The sequence below is a fragment of the Panthera onca genome, chromosome A3 (genome assembly GCF_046562875.1).
Source record: "Panthera onca isolate mPanOnc1 chromosome A3, mPanOnc1 haplotype 2, whole genome shotgun sequence".
In the NCBI taxonomy this organism is placed as follows: Eukaryota; Metazoa; Chordata; class Mammalia; order Carnivora; family Felidae; genus Panthera; species Panthera onca.
The window spans coordinates 87,387,184-87,403,323 of NC_138341.1; the positions used below are offsets into that span (position 1 = coordinate 87,387,184).

At 35.5% G+C, this 16,140-nt stretch overlaps 1 pseudogene; it reads right to left on the reverse strand.

Annotated features, from left to right (window-relative positions):
- Positions 1–7,761: 7,761 nt before the first annotated feature.
- LOC144615843 (transcription factor IIIA pseudogene) lies at positions 7,762–14,394 on the reverse strand (annotated as a pseudogene).
- Between the last annotated feature and the right edge of the window lie 1,746 nt (positions 14,395–16,140).

Below are 16,140 nucleotides of genomic sequence, written 5' to 3' on the forward strand. Positions count from 1 at the left end.
GGATGTAGGAAAGAATGAAAGCCCTAAGTTTATTTGAACATTTGCAGTGGATTTTATACAGTTGCTCCATTCAAATGGATATATGTACTTACTACTGTCCATTTTCTGGATGGCTGGATGTTTATCCCATGTGAGAAATAGAAGGTCTAGAGAAGACAGTTCACTTTTGGTAGGGATAAACATCCAGCCATCCAGAAAATGGACAGTAGTAAGTACATATATCCATTATTCACCTATTTGTGTATTGACATATTTTGTAAATTTTGCAGAGAAAGTAATGTGAAAGAGCTTTGTAAGACGTGGCTCATCATATAGGAACTACATTCTCTTATCATCCTCAGTTATCAGAGAAAATTAAATGAGGAAACCACACCCTCAAATAAGCCTACAAACTATCTGAAGTCTTACCGTAAAGTTTTATGCAGGCCACCTCAGTTTACAACCAACAGATATAGACAGATTTTTCTACACATGAAGTACAGGAACCCTTGCAAAAACTTCAGCTCAGAGACCTGGAAACATCACCAGTATCTGACTACCCTTGAACCTCATGGAACTAAATCACAGGTACTGTGGGGGAGGGGAGTGTACTATGGTAAAGCCTATGGAATCAACCTCTGAGCTCACATTTCTCCATTAAACAGGTGTGACATAACCATACCTTGGACTCCATGCCTGTGAGTTATGTAAACTAAGAATCTCTTGAGATTCTTGGCAAGCAGATTATAACTTGAAGGAGAAATATTTCCCAAGACTTTTCAAGACTCTTGGGTAAGAAAGGCTTCTACCCAGGCATTGAATCAAGAGTACCAGGAGCTTGTAACCACACACCCCACCCCCTTTTCTTTCATTCTTTTCCTCCTCCTTCTAGCTGCCTTTCCCTCTCTGTTAGTTTAACATTCATATTTGTTAAGTATCAAGGACGGAACTTTTATCTTTCTAATAATATCTTCCATTAATTCTGATGCTTTGGTTTTCAGGACTAATCCCCAGCATTTTGATAACTGCCTAATAGGCAGAGAATGTGAGCAAGTTTGGAGACTACAAACTACAGCACTCTCGGGGTGGACCTGGGATCTCAGACACAAGATAGGGTTTGTTTTTCTGGTTGGGACTAGAGAAAACAGGTGAATGGATGAGGGGAGCATTTCATGGCACCTTGATTATATTATTTCTCACCTTTCTCTACATCACTAGGGGCAGGTGTACTCCTATTCTTCATCATTTTTTTTAGTCTGGAAAATTGAAAACAAAATAAAAAACAACATAACCATCTACTCTGATAATATTTCCAGGCTTCATCAATATCAGACCTCTTTTCAGAAAGATGATTATGGCCTCACACTCAGGTTAATTCTGAAAAACAAAATCCAATAAATATTATGTTTGCACTTTTATTGTGTTTTCAGTCTTCAAGATATTTACTCAACTGAGCTTTTAGATGATGTGAAGTTTGTTGACTTCGAACTATTACCTTTTCTTCAATAAAATACTAAATTGCAAGAACACAGCTTTAAAGAGATAGAGAGAGAGGTCTCTCAAGCTTTGTGGTTTCCATAATAATAAAAAATATTTATTGAGTCCCCACTGTGTACTAAACTCTATACCAAGGGCTCTACACTTATTATCTCATTGAATCTTCAAGTATTATCTTGTGGTAAGATTAGGACTTTGGGATTCAAAGAATTTAAATAACTTGCCCTGTGTCAGGAGATTAGTAAGGACCTATGAATGAGTGCCTATATATGTGTATGAATGGGATCTTTGTATGAGTTATTAAATATCACTGATGCTGAAAAATGTTTTTAAGATTTGTGCTTTGGGGCGCCTGGGTGGCTCAGTCGGTTGAGCGTCCAGCTTCGGCTCAGGTCATGATCTCACAGTCTGTGAGTTCAAGCCCCGCATCAGGCTCTGTGCTGATGGCTCAGAGCCTGGAGCCTGCTTTGGATTCTGTGTCCCTCTCTCTCTCTGCCCCTCCCCCACTCATGCTCTGTCTCTCTCTTTCTCAGAAATAAATAAACATTAAAAAAATAAAAAAGATTTGTGCTTTGGTGAAGATGATACCCACAGTCCAAGCATCATTTATTCTACTGCCAAATTAGACTGTGAATCCAGAAATGTTTTGCTGCTGCTCAGAAGTCAATCAATACCTCTGCTGTAGATGCAAACACATAGCTTTTGTGAAGTTTCCCACTTAATGTAGAACTGAGTGGATCATGAGAAATCACTATAGTTTGAAAAGTTAAGTTGTCTCTCTCTGAGCAGGCTGTAAGGGCCACTGTCAATCATGTCTGTTTGGGGGTGCAGCTCTGTTCACAAGCAGTTCTCCTACATTGTAAATGAATCTCCTCACTAAGTGAACAACCTCCATAAGCTTGCCCTGTCTCCCTAGTCTTAAGTGACCTTCTCCAGTTACATGAGAGATTGGCAAGTTGCAGGTGCCCATTTCTTTGCACAATACTGTGTGCCTGCCCCAAACCAAGCCCCACACTTGGCATGGAACTCCCCACCAGACTACATGCTCATTCACAGTAGGGACTTTGTCCTTCTGCTTAAAGTCCTCAATTCCTAACTGGAGATGCTTACAATTTTTTTTAACCACTGAACAATGAAAATCTTCAAATGAATAAACTAAGAGTTTTGTCCATAAGTCTTCAATGACTAAATTCATAATCTAAACAAAACATATAGGGGCACCTGGATGGCTCAGTTGGGTAAGTGTCTGACTCTTGATTTCAGCTCAGGTAATGATCTTATGGGTTCAAACCTGGTGTTGGGCTCTGTGCTGACAGTGCAGAGCCTGCTTGGGATTCCCTTTCTCCCTCTCTGTCCTTCTCTCTCTCTCTCTCAAAATAGATAAATAAAATTTTTAAAGCATATTAAAAACCCCAAATTATATAAATCTTTCTCCCAAGCTCCAAACTCATAACTTTATTCACTTTCATCATGGACATCAGGAGAAAGAGGAGACACATCCACTAGGAAAAATCTCTGCTCCTCTTATACCCTCAAGTAAATTCTAAAAAAGGAAATATTTTGAGAACAGAAAGTAAAGTAACATAGTAAGTAAAAAATATGAAATAATAAAGGTAAAGATTTGATAAAGAAAAAGAAAACACCTTAAGGAGGGAGTAATACAAATGCACATGTAGGTGAAGAACCCATCTAACATTTACCATGTAAGTTGCTCAAATGTTTGTTTAGGACATTCTGTCTTTAAATTTTTCTCTGTCTTACAGTGAAGTCATATTTATGTATGTTTATCATTGTTGAATGTGTGTGTGTGTGTGTGTGTGTGTGTGTGTTTGTGCTATATGCTTGTGTAGTAAGGATCCAAAAATTAATAAATTGTAGAAGGTAAGATTTACCAATATATCTGGTCAAAACTAATGGAGAACAAAAGTGTAGTGACTATCTTCTGTTTTCTACAATTCAGAATTCCCTTCCCTGTCTCTTTTTAACTGAATACCTTATTTTCCAGAGGAGAACCAGCTTATTCTCACTGTTTTGGTGGGACTCCCAGTCTTGGTGGGAACATTCATAATGGTACCCTCCCCACTTCTACCCAAGGTACAAGTGTCTGACCCAGCAAGTTCTATCTGACACTCTCTCCAGAGGTTTTAGCATTTTAATGAATCTGCACAGGATGGAAAATAATCTGCTTGAGTATTTCCAATGAGCATCCTGCAGAGGCTCACCCTCTGTTCTTACTACCTAGGTCTCCAGGACAATCCAACACTTCTTTTCCATTGATTGAATGAGCTACCTCAAACCTTTTCTTTTCACCTAAGTTAGAGGCAGATTCTGTTTCCCAAAATCAAAACATCCTAATGGGCCCAAGAAAAGTCAGATAAAGTAGTCTGAGAACTATGAAGAGATTATTTTTTGGTTAAAGGGATTAGAAAAGAATCCATGGATAGACTGGCACTTTAGTTAATCCCTGAAAAAAATAGCTAGGTTGAATTAAAAAAAAAAAGAAGAAGAAGAAGAAGAAGAAGAAGAAGAATAAGGAAAGGGGTGCCTCTAATAGGATAGTTATGTGAACAAAGATATGTGGGTAAGAAACTGTGGAAGATTACAAAGGAAACTTCAAATAGTTTATTTGACAGAAACCATTTAAATGGAAAAACTAATAAGATTGAAAGATAAAGAAAGTAATACAATTGACTAAAAGTAAACTCAATGCACAAAACAAGGGCCTCAATTTCACAAGTTGGACAAGTAGACAACTTGTCTGTCAAGTGTGTCCTGTCACTCTTTTCCACCCTTGTTCTAACTTTGTTATAATGAATACCTGGAAAGATAATGGCCTCCTTATAGGGACCACTACATTATTTAAAATATTGTCCCCTTAAGACACCATTGAAACTCTATGGGGAAGACTTTAAAATCTTACTAAAGTGTGACTGGTTCAGATTTGAATGCTAGTATTAAAGAGAAAGTTTTTTATATGACAGCAATGCCATAATGTCAAATGAGAAGATATAACTCTATTCACAATAAGTGAAAATCAGAAAAACTAAAAATAATTCTGTAAAAACCCACAGGAAGAAAAGTTTTTAAAAAGCTAAATATTCAGTGAAAGTAGAGAATAAAATTTATAGCTATTTCAATACTTCTCTGGTTTGTTTAGAAAACCTTACCCAAATTTACAGTTTTTGTCTTAAATAGAACTTTAATGATTCCAAGATTTATTTGAAAGAATAATATAGTCAAGAAGTTTTTTTGGAAAAATACCAAAATACTTTTAACAAAAAGGTATTAGCTGTATTTATATATAGTTATACAGAGTCAACAAAAATCCATGAGGCAAGAAATATTTTCAAATGTATTCAAAGACACTATAGGGACAGAGGTTCAGAGCATGGACTTTGGAATCATGGAGAATTGCAACTGACTCTTGGTTCCAAGACTCATTTACCAGCTATGTGACTTCAGGCAAATTATTTACTCTCAAGAGAGCCTTAGTGGCCTCATCTGATAGTATCTCATATTGCTTTAGGAAGATTAAAAGGATGAACTGATAAGTAGTCAATTCTTTCTTCTCATTCCTTCTGGGCAACAGAACACTAAACGATACTCAGAAAGCTCAATACTTGTGCTGGCTCATATCACTTGGGCAATTAGGCCATCATCCAATCCAGTAGTAATGATGATAAAATGGAATACATGGATATTCAAGAACATGCTGAGCCTTAAAAGGAGTTTTGTAATATTACTCATGGAGGAAAGAATATGTGTATTAAGGAGTCCTGTCTTTGAGTACTGGTTAATCACTCAGCCATTAATATGACATTTTATTCAGGTGATACTTTTAGCTCATCACCCAGAAATCTAATAATTAATCTTGCTAATTCAGATAATGTTGCTGAAATGCAGATAATTCATACATGAACTGAGTATAAAGGAGAATTATTTGAAAGATCATTTGCTTGAAGAGAAGTACAAAGAAATCATTTCCTAATGTGGTTAGAGGCAGTTTGGGGAAAAGATTTTACACAATAAATTAGGAAATCTTTATAAGACTTTTAATGTTTGCCAATTTTAGACATGAGAAATGACATTTTAGTCATATTATTTTAAAAATTATTAACGTGATCTGAGTTCTAAAGACAAAAAGACTGTCAGCAATAAGAAGCAATCAGATCACAGTATTCTTTTCCTTCTGGAGGCATTAAGGACATCAGATTAAACATTTGCTTTTCTCAGATGTTCCTGAATTATTACAACTGTTTTGCTTTAACCATTTGCAAACAGGAAAAGTTTTAAGAGAGAGAGAGAGAGAGAGAAAAGAGAAAGAAACAGGGATACAGCTGTGCTGTAGGGGAGGCAAATTTTTTATGGCTTTCCTAAGAATATATCAAACTTCCACCATTGTTACTCCATAGCTACTTTCCAAAGCAAGCCATAGGATTTTTTTTCTCAGCTTCACTCTGTTTCTCCATAATGGAGAGTCTCTAGCCTCACCTTTAATAGTGCATCAACCAACCTATAATCGCCTTGAGGACTCTCAACTGGGCAATCACTTATAGCTTTAAATTGTAAGGGCATTAGCTAAAGCCACTGCCATTGTGACTTATGAATTGACTTCCCTCTGGTGGACCCTTTCCAGCAGATGGATTAGGAAATAGACACCATAATCTCGTGAACCCCCAGTGTGTACAATGAAATTGTTTACAGTTAGTGATGGTGACACCTGCCTGAAATTATAGATGTTTGCCTTTTTTTACTTCCTGTCTCAAACAAGATTATAAATCCATTCATAGATCTGACTGATGCTCAAGTAATGACAGATGAATTGTTCTATTTTTCTTTGGAGGATATTCTCCTTTTCTCCAGGGAAACTCTATAATTCTTGCCAGGATTACTTTTTCCTCAGTAGAAATAATCTTCTCCTCCTCAATAAATCAGTTATCAAATTTTTTCACTGCACACTATCAATAAGTTTTGGGAAATTCTATCAGACTTAAATGGAGAGTATCTATATAACATGTGAGTTTTTATTTTGGCTCCTATCTAAAGACTAGTATATATTTGTACTAACAGCTAATGACATAGGGAATTCAACTCTCGTTCAAGAGATTATCATGTAACACACAATAAAAGGAAGTACATTTTAAAGAAGTAAAATTAGTTAGGAAATAATTATTATGGACTTCCATGATAGTTTCCTGGACCATGCACTCCTTTATAATAATATCATGTCTCCCTCATTTCTGCAAAATCAGTTCCTAAATGAGTGCATAATATTTCATTCATTCAATGGCCACTGCATAGAATTTAGCTAATGAAACCTCCAGTACACATATGTACACAAGTGCATACTTGTTCAGAATAATGTTCAAGTATACTAGAGGTCACAAACTAGAATGTATGGGCTCCAGGCAAATAATACAATTAAGGGAGATAGAAATGGTGAAACAATTGACCCTCTCTATCTCTTATTTTCCTACTTTTGAAAGAGCCATTTTATTTTTCACCTTCACTCTATAAAAGGCAAAATACATATGAAAAAAGGAAGGCAAGATGATGTTTGCTCTTAGTCTCAGGAAAGTCAGAGCGGTCACTAAGGTCTATGGCTCCACATTTCAAGGGAGTAGTGATCATTCATCCATGCCTGGTATTGTCCTATGAGAACTAACAACCCGCCAGGTCAGACTTTCAACTTTCATGGGAAATCTGAATTTTTATGTGAAATCTGATTTCAAGATGTTCAGATAGGCCAAAACTATGTGGCTCAAACAAAGCAGATATTTAGATTGAATCCAGCTCATAGAACACCACTTTGTTGCCAGAAGAGCCATATGGAAACCAGGTGATGCCAGAGAACTGAGTAAAGAAGAGTTGAAGCCTCAGTGAAGGTATGTCACTAATGCCAATAATAACAGTAACAATAAACCTTGTATATTTCCATTTGTGTCAGAGATTTAGACTCACTTTACTAGTGATAATTACTGGGATGGAAAGAAAAAGAAAGTCCTATCCATTCCCCCCGCCTCCAGGATTTTATTCCCCAGATATAATGACTTATGTTGTAGAGGTAGAGAGAACAGGCAAGTGGGTCAAAACTGTTGCCTTAGGCACAGCCCAAGAGCATCTAATAAGTGAAAGAATTGTTACTATTTTTTTAATAAAAGACTATTCTGTTTATAATACTGCCACGTTTATTTTCATTTGAAATATTTTCTTTTTGTTGTTGTGCATCAGTGATTTTAATCAGCAAAAATGTTTTTCTGGGATGAAATAACTGAGCCGGCCGGTCTACAGTCCTTTGAACAAAGCAATCTGATGTCTGGTTGGGGTAAGTATCCCAACCGTCCAGGACACCTTGTTTTCAGGACAGTTCAGTGACGCACCACGTTCAGGCGAGGATAAACCTTGTTCTTGTTTCGTGTTAGGAGGATTATATCCACTGAGACGAGGGGCCAAACCCCATTTTTCAAGGGAAGGTTTTACTTCATTTTCTTCTTGCCATGGCCACGCACAACAGCATGCCCAGTGAGACTCTGTTCCATCGTAAACGTTTAGCCACAGCTGCCTGGTTCACCTGCAAGCGCGCGCCTTTCCTCCTGAGAAGAGAGAGTGTGGCTCTGCAGATGAGACGCAGCAGTGCACAGGTTGACTCACAGGGCTCTCTTGGCAGCTGCATGAGTTCCTTTCTGGGGTCTGGGTTTTCATATATTGCTTATGGGAATGTTTGTGTTCACGTGTTTTCTGGCATACTTTGCATTTTCTGTCCTCTTTATGGGTTTCTCTCGCATGTTTTAGAAGCTCTATCCACGTTTTTGCCACAAAGGAGCATTCTGTTGGACACACAGAGCCGTCGTGGCCTTCCCATGTGTCTTTTCAGCCTGCCAGATGAGGCAAAGTGAGTGTCCCACCTTTCTTGTACGCATTTGCATGCGGTGCTGGCACCGATGGATTCGTAGCCCCTGGGGTTTCTTAAAGGTTCTTCTCACAACCTTCGAAAGTGCATATATATCGTTTTTGCTGATTTTTATGTCTGCATTCACAATGCCCCTTCAAGTTTGGTTTTGTGTTGAATTTGTGATCACAGCCACTAGTTGTACAGACGGTTTTTCCCAGGACGGTGAATCAGGACATGACAGCTCAGAAGATAGTCCCCGACAAAGGTTTTGCCCCACCATTCGTGGTAACACACAGCGGGTCTCTCTCCCTGTGGGCTTGCACAGGTGAGGGCCTAGCTTCTGCGCCTTGTTGTGATCTGAGCTGCAGTCAGGCAAGGGGCAGGTGAACCTCTGATAGGGTACAGGGGGGCAGTGGGGCGGGGCTCTCTGTCTCCTGGGGGAAGGGGGGTGGGGATGTTAGTTCTTGACCAAGTATCACCTTGACCTTGGCCTCTGGGCCTGGGCTCAGCTAAGCGCTGAGCTGCTACGCACAGCCAACTATCCCTCGGCTCTGGAAGTCCTTCCGCACGACTTGAAATACTTTGTAAAGTAGAAAATAAGTGTAGTGACAAGCCCTGGGCCAATCATTAGAAATGCACAGCTATGATGACATTCTATAGTCTTTGTTGCTGTATACAAAAGAGTGAGAATCTCTGGTTGAGCAAAGAAAAACACAAATGATGATACGTGCTTCATTTTGCTTACTCAGAATAACAGCAGAGTTTGAAGAAATACTTATTCCCAGAGGATCACAATAGCATGATTATATGCATCTTTAAATAAAGTTTTACTTTTATTATGCAACTTTTATGTCAAATGCAAAAAAAAAAAAATGTTTAAAAGCTGCATAAGTGCACATAAGCACATAAAAGTGCACATAAGCCTGGCACGTGGTAGGTGATATATATTTGTAGAAAGAATAAATGGATTATTTTACCAGCAGGAGAGTGTACATGTGTCTAAATCATCTATAACTAACATTAACAGAAACATATAATTAGATCTGCTTATGTAACCATCTAAATGTAATTAATTACAGACTAATTGCATGCAGCTAATAAAATTTAATCTGAATAGAAACGAAACATAAAAGTGTCTAAAATGGAATTTATAGTTCAAATAGGCTTAACTATTGTCTGAAACAAAATTAAATTCTTTGCATAAAGAATTAATTTCCTTTTAATAACCTAAGGTGTCTCTAAACTATTTTGCATTGGGAATATAGGTAGAATATCTATCCTTAGTGCTATTTGAAAATTTTCTATTCATTAATTTATTTAAGGGAGTTAGTGACATAAATGATTTCAGTATTAATTTCTATTAATTTTTGTATCAAATATCTTCTGAATACCCACACCCAACTAGTAAAGACAATGCTCATTTTTGTTTTCTTCCTTACTGAGCAGCAATGCTTAATGTCAAAAACATTTATTAACAGAATGTATTTAAATTCAGCATGAACAGAGCAAACAGATTCTAATCATTAATTACAATATGAAGAACATGATGCAAAATCCAGATGATTCTGTGTAAGGAATGATTAATGTCTCTTACTGTTAGGAATTGGAGAAGACTCACCAAATGGCCCATTAGATGCACATTCACAGACTTCGTAAAATTGAATTAAGTGAGGCGTTAATGCTTATAGATGTTTTAATCTTTCAAATATCAAGATTAAATCAACAGTCTTTAGGAAAAAATAAGCAAAGAGACCTGAGGTATGCCTATAGTTTCCAGCTTTTAAAATATTTATCTTTTAAAAATCTAGGATTCCGTAATTTGAAACATAAGAGTTCCCCAAAGGGGCTTCTGGGTGGCTCAGTCGGTTAAGTGTCCAACTTCAGCTCAGGTCATGATCTCACAGTTCGTGAGTTCAAGCCCTGCATTGGGCTCTCTATGCTGACAGCTCAGAGCCTAGAGCCTGCTTTGGATTCTGTGTCTCCCTCTCTTCCTTCCCCTCCCCTGTTCACACTTTATCTCTCTGTCTCTCAAAAATATCATAAAAAAAAAACTTTTAAAAAAGAGTCCTCAAAAGAAAGATAGCATATATATTCTAGATGAAGTCAAGATGATGAGAATACAGGAAACTCTTTCATGGTTAAAGGGTAAGTATTTATGTCTGGTGGATTAAAGCAGGGCTTCTTCATTGTAATATTAAATTTCTCCCAACAGTAAATTGGGACATTAATTCTTTCTAGCCCCAAGAGTGATGGATGAGGAATTAGCTTATCTCTTTTCCTTTAATTACCTCTGTACTTCTAAGTAGCAAAAATTAATAATAATTCATTTGAATTAGAGACACAAAAAATCTAAGGTTTACTTTCAATTATTCATTTTAACTGGATTTTAACTTCCTTAAATGCATAAAATAGTTCTTGTGGGTCCTTAGTACAGAGTCCTTTATCTTACTATAGAAAAATATACAAAGTTCAAGGATGGCCTTGGCTAACATTATTTTGTTTTATCATTAAAAAGTGATGTTGAAATTATGAAATGACTACACAAGTACACTGGAATTAAACAAGTAAGTAAGTTGATAGAAGATGATAGAAACCAAGTTTATCACTGTTTGAGTTAGGAGTTACAGGAAAGAGATAACAATGGAAAGAATGATGAAAGTGGTCCTGGATTTGAGTTGGAGACAACAGTATGAATTCATGTTTTAATATAAATATAGATGGGTATAGATGATATATAGATAAAAGAAAAAGAAAGAAAGAAAGAAAGAAAGAAAGAAAGAAAGAAAGAAAGAGATATATGTAGAATACTTACAGATATATGTGTAAACATGGTTAGTATTCATACATATTTCCAAACTCTTATCTGAGATAAGTAGAAGCAATGATGTTTCAGAAACAAGGAGCACACCCAGAGACCATATCTTGTTTTGTAATACCATTCTCCATAAAAGGAACTAGAATTTCCTGAAAAAAATTACTTATTCTACAACTGGGACAGGAAATGTATTAAATGAACTTGGACCATCTTGCAGTGGTAGAAGGTAAAGAAATGCTAACACACACACACACACACACACACACACACACCAATGTCAGTATGGCAAAAGGACATGGCAAAAGATCCTAATTCCAAAGCTGGAATAATTTAAGCAACAAAATAAATAATTTTATTTTGGATCATAACCCCAGAGCATAAAACAAATATCCTTGAGACAATACCAATATAAATAAATGGCTAAACAAATAAATGAATAGATTGAAAAGAAGAGACAATTCTATCCTTCCATGTGGAAAAATATCAAGAAATTTATGTAGATATTCCCACCTCAAAGAGTGGAGTGTAAGTCTCTACCCCTTAAAAGTGGATTGCACATAGTAACTTCCTTCCAAAAAGTATAGTATGGAAAGAGGAAGGGGACAGGAGAGTAACTTTTCAGTGGAGATAAGTGAAAAACGCTATCTCAGCCAAGTGATCTAGGTCAACATCAGTGGTGAGAAACTATGTTGATAGCATGTATGCTTGATATGAAATGATGAGAATGATATCATACATCCCCCAATGGCCTACATCCCCCAAGCCCATAATTACAGTCTAATTGTGAGAAAAACATCAAACCCAATTGAGGTACATTCTATAAAATACCTGACCAGTACTCCTTAAAACTGTTGAGGCCATCAAAAATAAGGAAAATCTGAGACACTGCCACAGTCTAGAGAAACATGAGGGGACATGATGACTCGCTATAATATGGCATCCTGAATAAGGTTCCGGACAGAAAGGGACATTTGGTAAAAACTAAAGATGTCTGAATATATTATGGGTTTTAGTTAATAATAATAATATATCAATATTAGTTAATTGTGACAAATGTACCATACTAATGTAAGATACTAACAGTAAGAGAAATTGAGTGTCGTATATACCCTCTACTATCAGAGGTTTTCTGGAATTTAAAAATATTTTAAAATAAAACTTCATTGAAAAAACCATGATATTGATTTTTCTCCTATTGGAATAATGATAATTGTAGAGTTTTTATTTGATTGGTTTTATTTTACATTAGAGCTTGCTTTCTCTCCATATTCTTGGCATTTATAATCCCCTATTGACTTCAGTGCTATAAACCGGTTACCCAAATCCTTACTGATGATACCTGAAATATAGAGAGTGAATCTGCATTGTTTTAAATTATATTTGCAATAATAAGAAATGTGTTGTTTTTCAAGGTCAAGATATGGTATTGTTACTGCAATCAAAAACCGGTTAAGACCAAATGTGCTCAGGTAGCTCATGGACTCATTTTGAAGTTGCTTTAGCAACAGTTTATTCAATTCATTTGACAGCCCATCCATCATATATCATGTTCCTATGCTCTTTGTAAATGGAAGGTTTTGCAATCAATGAAAAGCACCCATAATACTATTCTCTTAAAAGAGCATAATTTAAATTTAATGGAAAACTTCTCAAAGGGATGCAGGAAAAATGTTACTGTAGTTTTGAAAAACAAAACCCTTCTGCCTTTTAAGTAACATATAGTACAATAAAATACACATATAATTTCACATATATATGCAGAGAAAGAAATTATTATTAAGTATAACAGAAGCCTTTATTTCCTGGTTGATAATTTCACAGAAAAAGTTTTTATGTCAAAAAACTAAGCAAATATAAAGGGGTGGAATGAAATGTAATTATATCCTCCTAAGAGTAAGTGGCATTGAAATTTATTAAAATTACCTTTTTTGCAAGAAGACTAGAAAAGATTTATAAAAGGAAAAGTTTCAAGTATCTAGCCTAAACATGAAATGCAAGTATACAATTTTGGTTTAATCACATGTTTTCCTTCTTTTTATGTTAATCTTTTTTTTAAATTTTATGTAAATCCAAGTTAGTTAACATATAGTGTAATAATAGTTTCAGGAGTAGAATTTAGTGATTCATCTCTTACACCAAGCACCCAGTGCTCATCCCAACAAGTGCCCTCCTCAATGCCCATCACCCATTTCCCCCATCTCCTCCTCAACCCTCAGTTTGTTCTCTGTGTTTAAGAATCTCTCAAGGTTTGCCTCCATCTTTGTTTTTATCATAATTGTCCTTCCTTCCCCTATGTTCATCTGTTTTGTTTCTTACATTCCATATAGCATATGTTTCTCTTTTTATTACAGCCAATTACCTTAATAAATTTTTTGGTACTGGGCTACAACTTTTAATGAAAACAAACCATAAATCATTAAATAATTGACCCAAATGTTTATTCCAGATATCACATTCCAGGTTCACTTCAATTCTGTAAATCAAACAGGCCCTAAAGCTGAAAACTATGATCAATTAGAGGATTCTGAAATTTTATCCTGTAGATCTCCAAGCCATTTGCTTCTCGACGATCATCTTATTTCCATGGTTTATTTGGAATCTGAAATAGAAACAAAGACATGTAGTGGCAATCCTAACACTTCTTTTTAGATTTAAGTAACAGCACTGAACAAACCTCTGGTGATATTAACAATTTTGTAGAAAATTACAAGTTATTCTTTCTCAATAAAAAGGGGAAGATTCCTACACTTACCAAATATATTAAAGAATATACTGGTCTTAAATATAATTGGCTTACGACCTTGACAAAATACTATTAGTTGGAGCAATACCTATTGTGTTATTTTTCCACATTATATCATGAGAATGTTTAAACATACAAATAAATGGAAAGCACTGTATAGTAAACATGCACAGTCTCATCACCTAGATTCTGTAGTTAACATCTTGTGATTATTTGCAAATTTCACACATTTACTCATCCTTCCATCCATCAATCATTCTACCTTATTTTTTTCTGGATTTCAAAGTAAGTTGTAGACATATTTCACCCATAAGCATTTCATTATGAATATCAATATTTGTTTATGTTTTTTGAAGTAGAGTTTACAAAATGAAACATCTAAGTCTCAAGTATACATTTAAAAAATTTTAGCAAATCTAGATACACAAACAACTAGCGAACTGCTGTCAAGATATCAAATACCGCCATTGCACCAGAAGATTCCTTCACATTCTTTTCTAGCCAGCGCCTACCCCACCCCAACAGAGGGAACTAGTGCTCTATGTTTCACCACAAATCAGTGCTGCCAGATTTCATGCAATTGCATTCATTTAATCTGTACTCTTCTCTGAAGGCATATTACATTCAACAAACTGATTTTGGAATTCATCCATGTTTCATATATCAGTGATTTTATAGCAGTTTTATTGAGGTATAATTTACATATCATGAATGCATCTTTTTTTTTATTCAAGTATAATTAGCATGCAGTGTTATATTAGTTTGTACAACATAATAATTCAACAATTCTATGCATTTCTCAGTGCTCATCAGGAGAAATGTACTGTTAATCCCCTTTATCGATTTCACCTCCACCCCCCCACCTCACCTGTGGCAACCACCTGTTTGTTCTCCGTATTTAAGAGAAATCCCTATTTTAAGTGTAATTCAGTGAATTTTTGGTAAATATACAGAGTTGTGTGACAATACTGCATTTGAGTTTTAGAATATTTTCTTTAGCCCAAAAAAGTTTCCTCACGCCAGTATGCAATTAATTCCCTCTCTGCTCACCAGCCACAGGCAAATAATGATTTCCTTTCTGCCACTCAAGACTTATCATTGCATAGAATCACAAATATACAGTCTTTTGAGTCTGGCATTCTTTCACTTACTATGTTTTTGAGATTCATACATGTATTAGGTTGTATCAGTACTTCATTCCTTTTATTATTAAGTAGTATATTCCATTGTATTGTTATACCATGTATTGTTTATTCATTCACCAGTTTATGGATATTTGGAGTACCTACTTTTAGACTAATATGAATAATGCTAATATGAACATTTACATATAAATCTTTATATTTACATATAAACTTTTGTGTGAATTCCTGTTTTAAGTTGTCTGAAGTTGCTGCATTGTATATTATGTTTATTATTTAAAGCTTTCAAAACTTGTCAAATTATTTTCTAAAGTGGTTGTATCATTTTATGTTTCTGCCACTAATGTGTGAGATACCAGTTTCTACACATTCTTCTCAACACTTGCTGTTATCTTTTTTATTGCTGCCATGCTAGTAAGTATGTATCTCATTGAGGTTTTGACTTCCATTTAATATGCGTTCCTCTAATGACAAATTATGTAGAGCATCTTTCCATATGCTCATTAGTCATTCTTCTTTGGGAAATGTCTCCTTGGATACTTTGCCCATTTACAAAATTGAGTTATTTGCCTTTTTTAGTATTGAGTTGTGTAATGGTTAATTATATGTGTCGATTTGACTGACCCACAGAATGCCCAGATATTTCTAGGGATGTCCATGAGGGTGTTTCCAAAGATATTAGCTTTTGAACTGGTGAACTAAGTATATAGCAGATGGCCCTCCCCCAATGGGTAGGCATCATCCAATTCAGTGAGGACCTAAACAGAGAAAAAGACAGAGGAAGATTGGCTTTGTTTTCTGCATGACTGCAAGCTGGGATATACATCTATCATATATTTATAATATATTATAAATCTATTATATATATATATACACATACACACACATATATATAATTTTGGCTCTGTTATATATATTTTATATAATTTTATACATATTATATATTATATATAATTATATAAAATATGTCCTTTTTGTTCTCTTTCTCTCTTGGGACCTCTAATATGTAACAATTCTTTATATTCTGGACACAAGTCTTTCATCAGACGTATGATTTACAAATGTTTTTACT